Source organism: Mytilus galloprovincialis, chromosome 9 (genome assembly GCF_965363235.1).
Source record: "Mytilus galloprovincialis chromosome 9, xbMytGall1.hap1.1, whole genome shotgun sequence".
In the NCBI taxonomy this organism is placed as follows: Eukaryota; Metazoa; Mollusca; class Bivalvia; order Mytilida; family Mytilidae; genus Mytilus; species Mytilus galloprovincialis.
In genome coordinates, this window is record NC_134846.1 from 2,996,639 (window position 1) to 3,006,445 (window position 9,807).

General features: G+C 32.6%; 1 long non-coding RNA gene across 1 annotated transcript; it reads right to left on the reverse strand.

Annotated features, from left to right (window-relative positions):
• Nucleotides 1-510: 510 nt before the first annotated feature.
• LOC143044261 (uncharacterized) lies at nucleotides 511-9,541 on the reverse strand. Its single transcript, XR_012968611.1, has 5 exons — nucleotides 9,315-9,541; nucleotides 7,698-7,772; nucleotides 2,645-2,759; nucleotides 1,310-1,372; nucleotides 511-926 (listed from the first exon to the last, which is right to left on the reverse strand). It is a non-coding gene; the product is annotated as an uncharacterized LOC143044261 (long non-coding RNA).
• Nucleotides 9,542-9,807: the final 266 nt, after the last annotated feature.

Consider the following 9,807-nt stretch of genomic DNA (forward strand, 5'->3'; position numbering starts at 1 on the left):
ACATTTTTATAGGTACCAACCTTCACCTTAACTTGAAACAAGAGTGTAACATCACAACATAGAAAGACATGAGATATCAATTAAAATTGCATAACTCAATCAAAAGACATTTTAAAACAAAAACAAGTGATCATACACAGAACGAATAAATTTGATCTATGACACAATGTAAATACAAAATCAATAAAATAAGGATTGATAGATATATAGATAGATAATTTTATTAACCAATCATGGTGCCCAAAATTTGAGCTATACAATCAAATGAATTACAAAATAAAGCACAGAAAATGATTAGAATGATTAAAGTACATTTAAACAAAAAACCACATGAATACACATTTACACTAATTAACCTGATATAAACCAAGTTATTGACAAAACATAGTTGTTATGGGTGCCACTGTGACCTGGAGAAATTACATAATATGCAGGGTATAGACTAGTTTAGTATGTAGAACAACATATGAAAATGGGCGATATTGACTAATGTGTAAGCATAGCTACATTTGTACATATAAACAAATATTCCTAAATCAAGTTGATTTTTCAAACAATTTTGGTAGGTTACCTGTAAGCCTATACGTTGTACAAGTAAAATAAGTTCAAATATACTGCAATTACATTAGAACACAGTTCTTCACTTCTTTCTGTTCTTCTTCGTTTTCATCGCCATTAGGTGTCTGAGCAGAACATATAGAATGCAAACCAACGCTGAACACATTGTCAAGACCATCTCTAAGTAATGAAGAACATTCCACATATTTAAAAGCGTGTATTCGTTTACACAATTCTTCAGCTTTAGTTCGAACACACCCAGAACATCGGCCATGGCTGCTTAACATGTTACTATCGAGCAGGTCACCTTTTGTGCCGACCAGGATAAAAGGTGTGTGAGGACAATGTCGAGTTATTTCACGATGCCACTGAAAAAATAAAAGGATTTTAAGATTAGTTTCTGTTTATAAATATTCTGTCCATTAATTGAGTTATTATTGATGTCAATAAGACAACAGTTTAAAAATCGTAAGTTTCTAGAAAGCAGACGACATACACATGTGTGATGAAAACTAATTTTGTAATTCTAAGAAGACTAAGGTATTCATATAAAATAAGTTTATCAATATCTATCTTATTTATACTATCTCAACCTGTATAGAAGACATTTTTTAATGGCGGACGGTGACCTATAGTTGGACAGTTGTCTCATTGGCAATTATACCACATCTTCTTTTTTTATATAGTACTAAGTTTCATTATAATACGGGCACAACTCAACAAAAACGAAAAAAAAATAGCAAATACTTACAATCTTCTCTATGTTTTCCATACTATTTTGATCAACAAGTGAGAAACACAAGAGGAACAAATCCTATAAATACAAAGATAGAAATGGGGAGGATTTAATTTACATCTTTTTGCAACTTTAATTTTATCTATTACATGTATGCATATATTTATCTAACACCATTGAATTCGATTCATCATAAAATGTTTACTTTTCATGCGCAGTACGAAGGGTTCCACTGGTGGAGCAGAAACGTTTTACCATACTCGTTTTTGGTAGGATCGAGTTGTTCAATTACTGGTTTCTGTCGTAGCATTTTTATGTCAAATCGTTTGACTATTCGTCGTTTTTGCTTAACCATTTTAAGTGTTTTTGTCGGTGACTATTGATACTTCCGGATCTCCTAATTTCGAGTACCACAAAACAATTGGCATATGTAAATATGTTGTTAGAGGCTTTTGTCTTATCTTCTATTTAGTGTGATTCCGTACAGAACCTATTTGCACTTGCTTTATTTCCAAGCGTGATGCAGAGCTTGACACGTGGTATATTTACAATAGTCTATTACAGTCATCGACGGTTATACGACATTATTATGTCACTCAAATTAGTTTTTGTGAGAAAAAAAAATGCATGAAACTACATTCTCCTATACTCTATCGTCAGTAATCATTATATTACTAGTATTATGTTTGAATGTTTTGGTTGGTTGCCGTCTCTGTCGTTACGTAACCTCGTTCTATATTTATATCCATGAAAATCTTCATTTTAAATTTGTGATGTCTGTCAAAAAGACTTGCATGCAACTAGCTTGCTGTGTGATTCTTTGAAACGCCAAATATGTCCAGCTTAAAATAGTCTTTTCCCGGGTGTTTTTGAGTGATAGGTACATGTATAACCTTTTATATACTTCATTCGTTCAGTGTATGTTCACTTGTGTTGATATGTCTTTTGATAGAGTTAATTTCTATGCTGTGATGTTACACTATTGTTTCAGCTAATGGTGAAGGTTGGAACCTATTACAACGTTAAAACCCGCAGCATTTGTTTGCACCTGTATTAAGTCCGGAACTTGAGGTTCAGTGGTTGTCATTTGAATTGTTGATGTGATTCATAAGTTTTTCTCGTTTCTCGTTTTTATTTATATATAGATTAGACCGTTGGTTTTTCCATTTGAATGATTTTACACTAGTAATTTTTCGGGCTCTTTATAGCTTGCTGTTAAGTGTGAGCCAAGGCTCCGTTTTGAAGACCGTACTTTGGCCTAAAATGGTTCACTTTTACATATTGTGACTTGGATGGAGAGTTGTCTAATTGTCACTCATACCACATCTTCTTATATACATCAAACCGTACCGTTAGAGGATATGTCAAATGACGTAATCTGGCGTTCTCTTCGTCAACATTGATGTCCCATAACACAAGCCGTATAGATTTACCCAGGAACTCTATGTCCTTCTTATAGCCATTCCTTGGAAGAAAAGATACATAATGTATATAAATCCGTCCGTGTTAAAAATATTTTATATAAAAAACAAAGTGTTTGTGTGTTGCATTTCCAACTGTCAGAACCGCAACACAAAGTACCTTAATGTAAATACAATGAACCCAAAACTTGCACAAACAGTAATAAAGCACGCGAACTTAACGAAAAGGTACTTCTTATAACATTGCTAATTACTGTATCGGTTGTCAAAATTGCTGTCATCGCTATAGTTTTTTTTCAAATTTTTACATCATTCAATACAAAAATAGTAGTTTTCAATATGGTATATAGCCAAATGAACAATAGGTTTAAGATTTTTTAAGCTTGGAAGCAAAACGAGGAGCAAGTCTTTAACTTCAAGAGAGGGTTATTGTTGCAAAAATTTTATCTAGTTTTTGACACTATCAATCAAATCATTTTTTCCCTTCAAAATTAGTACTATAAGGTAGGCAAAAAATCTGGATTCAAAATAAAGTTTTTTTGTCATCTGCATGGTAAGATTTTTTACTTATTTTTGTTTTATCAAAGTTTTGGATAAATGGTCGTTCCCATACTTCTACAATTTTCAAATCATTTCGAAATATCGTTTTATCGAGTGATAACCAACTATAAGGAGGACATTGAAAATGAATACGTTATTTACATTAATTATTTCCTCTTAAATAATAAAATATTTATCCTAAATAGATGTTTCCTAATTTTGAATAAAGATAAAGAAGATTGATATAAAAGGCCACGTTTTACAGCTCTCTTATATAGCATGTATAACGGAAACAGATAACATTCCCCATTTCTATTCTCGATTTCAACGTATATATTTCAACAATTTCCACAACGAAAGATCGACAGGGTATACCTCAAATTATGTTAATCCTATTAAATCTAGGGCAACACCCCTTTTTATCAATCTTAATCAGTCTAAAATTATACGATTAAGAGTTATAACTATAAAAAAAACCCTCTCAAATATGGGTAAATAATGGATAAAAATACTGCACTGTGTAATTTATAAACAGATGCGTACACTGATACCACACATACTTCAATCGTAAGCGTATACTCTTGGAGTTAAATCATATCTTACAATCATTTTGTATATAGCATTCGAGAGCTTACTTTCATATGCATGTTGTATAAAGCCTTCAACCATAGCGTACACTCATAGTTTATAGTCTTCAATTCTAGCGTTCACTCATACTGTGGATAACCTTTGATTGAACATAGCGTACACTCATATTCTACATATCAGTCCATTACAGCGTACACTTATACTGTATAGCTTCAACCATTTCATACTGTGTAGCCTTAAATCAAAGTGTACATTCATACTGTATAGCCTTAAATCAAAGTGTACATTCATACTGTATAGCCTTAAATCAAAGTGTACATTCATATTGTATAGCCTTAAATCATAGCTTACACTCATACTGTATAACCTTAAATCATAGCTTACACTCATATTGTTTAACCTTCAATTTAAATATACACTCATACTGTATATAGCATATGTACTCATTCTGTAAACAGCCTTTAGTCATTTCTTATTTGGTATTTCTTTATTTCATAAAAAAAGAATGGTCAACGTAAATACAATTATCTTGTCTTGGAGGGGATTAAATCCTACTTTGTAAAGAATCACTATTATTCAAACAATAAATTCTCTGAAACTGACATTAGCAAGATGCTTGAAGTCTTGATTGCCGTGACAACATATTGTTACGTTTGGAGGACGTGTTTTTAACAGACTGTCGGCATTCCAAAGGGAACAATTTGTGCCCCTCTTCTTGCCGACTTGTTCCTCTATTATTGTACGGCTGACTTTATACAGGAAACTTCTTAGGAAAAAAGATAAGAAGTTAGCGATATCCTTTAACTTTACTTTCCACTATATAGATGATGTTCTCTCCCTTAATAATTCAAAACTTGGTGAGTACTAGTATGTGACACATCTATCCCATCGAACTCAAGAGAACGGATACAAAAGATACAGTTAAGGTGGTACCTAACACTACAGGGAGATAACTCTGTAAAGTCTTGTAAATGTTTTAATTACTTTGTGTTGTAAAAGGAATAATAAGCTTCTCATTGATCAAAATTGGTGTTTGTCAAACTGCTATATAACTTGTGTAATTTTTCTGACAAAACGGTTGGTTCAAAATCTTTTTTTTTTTTTTTTTATTTTTGTTAAATTTACTTTGACAAAATTTTATGAAATTTAAACGAGCCAAATTATTTAAGTGAAAGTGTTGGGTACCATCTTAAGTCAGACTCATATCTTGGCTTAAATCTAGAAATTGACAATGATATTCGGTTGAAAAAAACCTTTTATGACAAAAGAGATGATTTCAGCTTCCCAGTTGTGAACTTTCCATTTCTCTGTAGCAACATTCTAACAGCGCCTGCATACGGAGTTAATATTTCCCAATTGATACGATATTCCAGGGCTTGTATTTCCTATCATGATTAAATTTTCCTTGATAGAGGGTAAAACGTTGCAGCTCACAAGGAAGCTATTCAACCAAGAATTCCAAATGGTGAAGTTGAAATCATTCCTTCGTAAATTTTACGGACGCCATCACGAGTTGGTTGACAGTTATGGAATAACCGTTTCACAGAATATATCGGATATGTTCCTTATGTCGTAACTACTACCCCCTTCTCTTTTTCACGAATGTGACCTACCAAATTAGACTATTTACAGGGTTTGTAATAAAATTAGCAACACGTTGTTGCCACATGAGGAGCAGATTCCGCTTACTCTTCCGTAGCACCTGAAATAACTCCAGTTTTTGGTGGGGTTAGTGTTACTTAGTCTTTAATTTTCTATGTTGTGTCTTGTGTACTATTATGTGTCTGTTTGTCTTTTTTTTTTATCCATGGCGTTGTCAGTTCATTTGCGATCTATGAGTTTGACTGTTCCTCTGGTATCTTTTGCCCCTCTTTTACACTCATACTGTATAGTCTTTTAAAAATCAAAGCGTTCACTCAAATCGTATACCTTCAATCATAGGGTACATTGATCGTACACATTCATTCGGTGTCAAACAATCAGCAGTATATGATAATGGACTACACTTTATATAGCCATTCACATTCTAGATTCTATTCATATTTGTTGGAAAAATGTCTCCATAATAGAAAAATAAGGTCATGAAGAAAAGTTGAATACTCATTGGTTCAAGGAACTGAATCGTTATGAAGGTTAAACTAAAAAAATCTACTTCTGATCATAAGATATATTTTTATGGGATATTAAGGTAGTGATAAATTTTAAGTTGAAGTCAACAAGAAAATCCTCTTACTGTAATAGGTACACATTGTCGAGGAAGTACAACTGTGCACCACTTATTGCGGACCTGTTTTTGTATTGTTATGAGTTACAATTTATGACAAAAATAAGCAAAGACCCATCGAAACAACATCTGATAAACAAATTTAACAATACTTTTAGATATTTGGATGATATTTTGGCTCTCAATAATGACGACTTCAGTATGTATATTAATGAAATTTATCCTGTTGAACTTACTTTAAATAAAGCTAATACTAACAATGACCACTGCCCTTTTCTCGATCTTGATATCTATATCACTAATGGAAAGCTGAATATTAAAATTTATGATAAAAGGGATGATTTTGCATTTCCTATCGTTAATTATCCGTTTTTAGATGGTGACGTTCCCTTGTCACCATCTTACGGTGTTTATATATCTCAACTTGTACGATTCGCTCGTGTATCAATCTAATTAAAAACCGATCTCTCATCGCTCCTGTTTCTGATATGTCGCGTGGGAGATCTAACGAAACCCGCTTTGAGGTCACATGTGAGTGACCTCGTAGGTGTGTCTTTTTCGACCAATGAAATTGAGTCTTCCACGATCTTGGAAGTTTAACGTAAGGCAAAGGGATGTAACTCATTTTATTTACGACGAAATCGTCAGTCAAAATAATTCATAAACTTTTTTGATTGGCTTATTAATAGGTCGTCAACTCATTTGCATATCTTCATAAATTCATAACTTTTAGTTCACTCACATGTGACCTCAAAGCCGGTTTCGTTAGATCTCCCACGCGACATATCAGAAACAAGAGCGATGAGAGATCGGTTTTTAATTAGATTGCTCGTGTATGTAACAATGTTTTAGATTTTAACGAGAGAAATTTATGTATTACTGAAAAATTATTACACCAGGGTTTTCGATATCACAAACTAGTCAAAACATTTACTAAATTTTATCATCGGTATAAAGACATCATTCGTAAATATAGCTCAACATGCAGACTTCTAATACGTTCAGGTATTTCACATCCAATTTTTTATGGTAATATTCTTTATAAAGCACAAAGGTGTCAGTATTCACCTCAGAAACTTAAAAAACCTTTGAATAGACTTATTAAGAAGGGATATAATTACGATACTGTTGTCAAGTCATTAAAGATTGCATATTTTGGCGTTAATATTGAGTCACTGATAAGGTCTTTGCATCGGAACTAAACACATTTATTCTAAAAACAGTTGTTGGCATGACACGGGTTTATATTCTTCTCATATATGTTATGATGGTATGATACTAAACCCCTAACGGGAAGGATTGTGCCTTATGTTCATATGATGAAATCATAATCTTTCAGTCAGTTTAGTTGAAGTCTGGAGCCTCTGGCCTTTGTTAGTCTTGTATTATTTTAATTTTAGTTTCTTGTGTACAATTTGGAAATTAGTATGGCGTTCATTATCACTGGACTAGTATATATTTGTTTAGGGGCCAGCTGAAGGACGCCTCCGGGTGCGGGAATTTCTCGCTACATTGAAGACCTGTTGGCGACCCTCTGCTGTTGTTTTTTATTTGGGCGGGTTGTTGTCTCTTTGACACATTCCCCATTTCCATTCTCAATTTTATTATAGTCAATACTGTTTATACTTACGACACATTTTTAACGTCATCATTCGGAAACTGTCCTTCAACATATGATCTAAGTAGACACCTTTTACCAACATTCCTGCAACAAGCATAGTATTATCTAATGTAAAAGATGAATGAATCTCGATATTCTATTTATGTTGTTTGGAGTTCATGTCTTTTGCAGGGATGCATGGATGTGAAAAGCGTATAATTTCGCTCAGCAAAAAGGACCACCATTCGAAAGAGTGGTAAAGTAGGTTGATTTTTTCTTCTTTTTCGGTCAATTAATTTATATGCCAACATTTCAGCTAGTTCATGAATAAAAAAAGGCCGTCACATGACATGAATTTGGCAAAATAAAAAACGAAACATTTGTCGCGGGACGTAGGCAAAAAAAAAAAAAATTGAGTAAAACTAAGCTATTTATTCATACAATTTGATAAAATTAACTAGAATGTAGTAGAATTTATTTTTAAAATACTGTGACTTGGATGGAGAGTTGTCTCATTTGCACTCCTATCACATCTTCTTATCTAATGTTATATACACATGCATAATACATATGGTCCGAGACCACAATTGTCGTCCCTTGATTAGTCCCTAGTGTTGACAGTGGGTTACTTGCCAATAATTTTTATACCCCTTCCAAATTTATTTCTCCATGTTTAATGCCTCAAATTGCAAGTAGGGGGGGGGGGGGAAATTACACTGTAAAAAAATTTGGGTCCAGAATTTTAAAGGAAAGTAGTGATTTGGTCCAGCTGAAAAATTAGCACTTCGGAAGCTGTCAAAAGATTTCAAGACGCCCTAAACATAAAATTGTCCATATTTGGAGTTAGAGACGATGAAGTTTTGTATAATTTTGATATAATTTGTCCCAAAAGTAGTACAAGTTAACACACTGTAAAAGTTTCTTTGAGAAAGCGCAGGTTGGTTTTTTTTTTATTTTCATTTATGTTCTAAAAGAAATGCACTACGAAATAATTGTGGTCTCGGACCATATGTCTAGTATGCAATTATTGAATGCATTAAAGATTGATTTAAATAGACAGAGGCTTTTTATGAATGAAAATGTTTTTTGGCAAAGGAAATAATTTAATTCAGACGACTTATCATAGTTTCCATAAACGAAAAGAAAAGAACTACGATACGAAACAATTTATAATAGGTGAGCTGAACAAACCTTTTATGTACATAATATATATAATATAATAGGTATATCTGCCTTTATGTAGTAACAACTGTAAATTATACCTTGTCCATCGGATTTCTCGTGATTAAGAAATACCAGTCGTTAGAATATGTATAAAGTGCCTAGAAAATCAACCGAACAATGTGAGAGGTTGTGCAATGCTAGGCAGTTTTGTCGTAGAAGTGAGAAATAAAAAATACAGGGTCCAGCTCCGCTCGAGGAGGAAGTAAAGAATCAGATCTACTCAAACATCGTTAGGTTGATTTTCTAGGCACTTTTTTATAATAGGTATATTAATATATACATAATAAATCTTCCTTGACATACAACTAACATATATATAATACCATTTAAAAATTTACAACTATCATAAAATAAAGTTATAAAACAAAGCGATGGCAAAATTATAGCATACGCATCTGAATTAAATATTATGTAACAAATTACCTATCTCCAACGGCTACAATTTTCAAAGACAGCATCCTAAGGCATTTTAGTATCCATACTGGGTCATCTTTTAGGTGATATGTATATACATAACTTTTTCGGATATTCAAATGTTTCCCTTTTAAATTGACACACAAATAAGGATGTAATTCATGTTAACTCTTTAAAATTATAAATAGAACGCTTTAATATATCATTATTGAGGATCTAATAAGAATACAACTAGTTACACACTTATTTATGAGGTCAGAACGAGATGATACGGGAAAGAAATTGTAGCGTTGCGTTATCTAAAAGTAATATGTTATTTCCTGCATATCATAATGAACATTTCCGATATGATGGCGTAAAATTTAAATGGAAAAAAAACACATTTAAAATTAGTGTAAGGATGAATAAAGCAATTATCCTTATCCTAGTTTCAGATGTAGTTCAAAGAATTCAAATGGATGCAAAATCTCATGAAAATCTGAAATGCCGTCAATAAATTCAC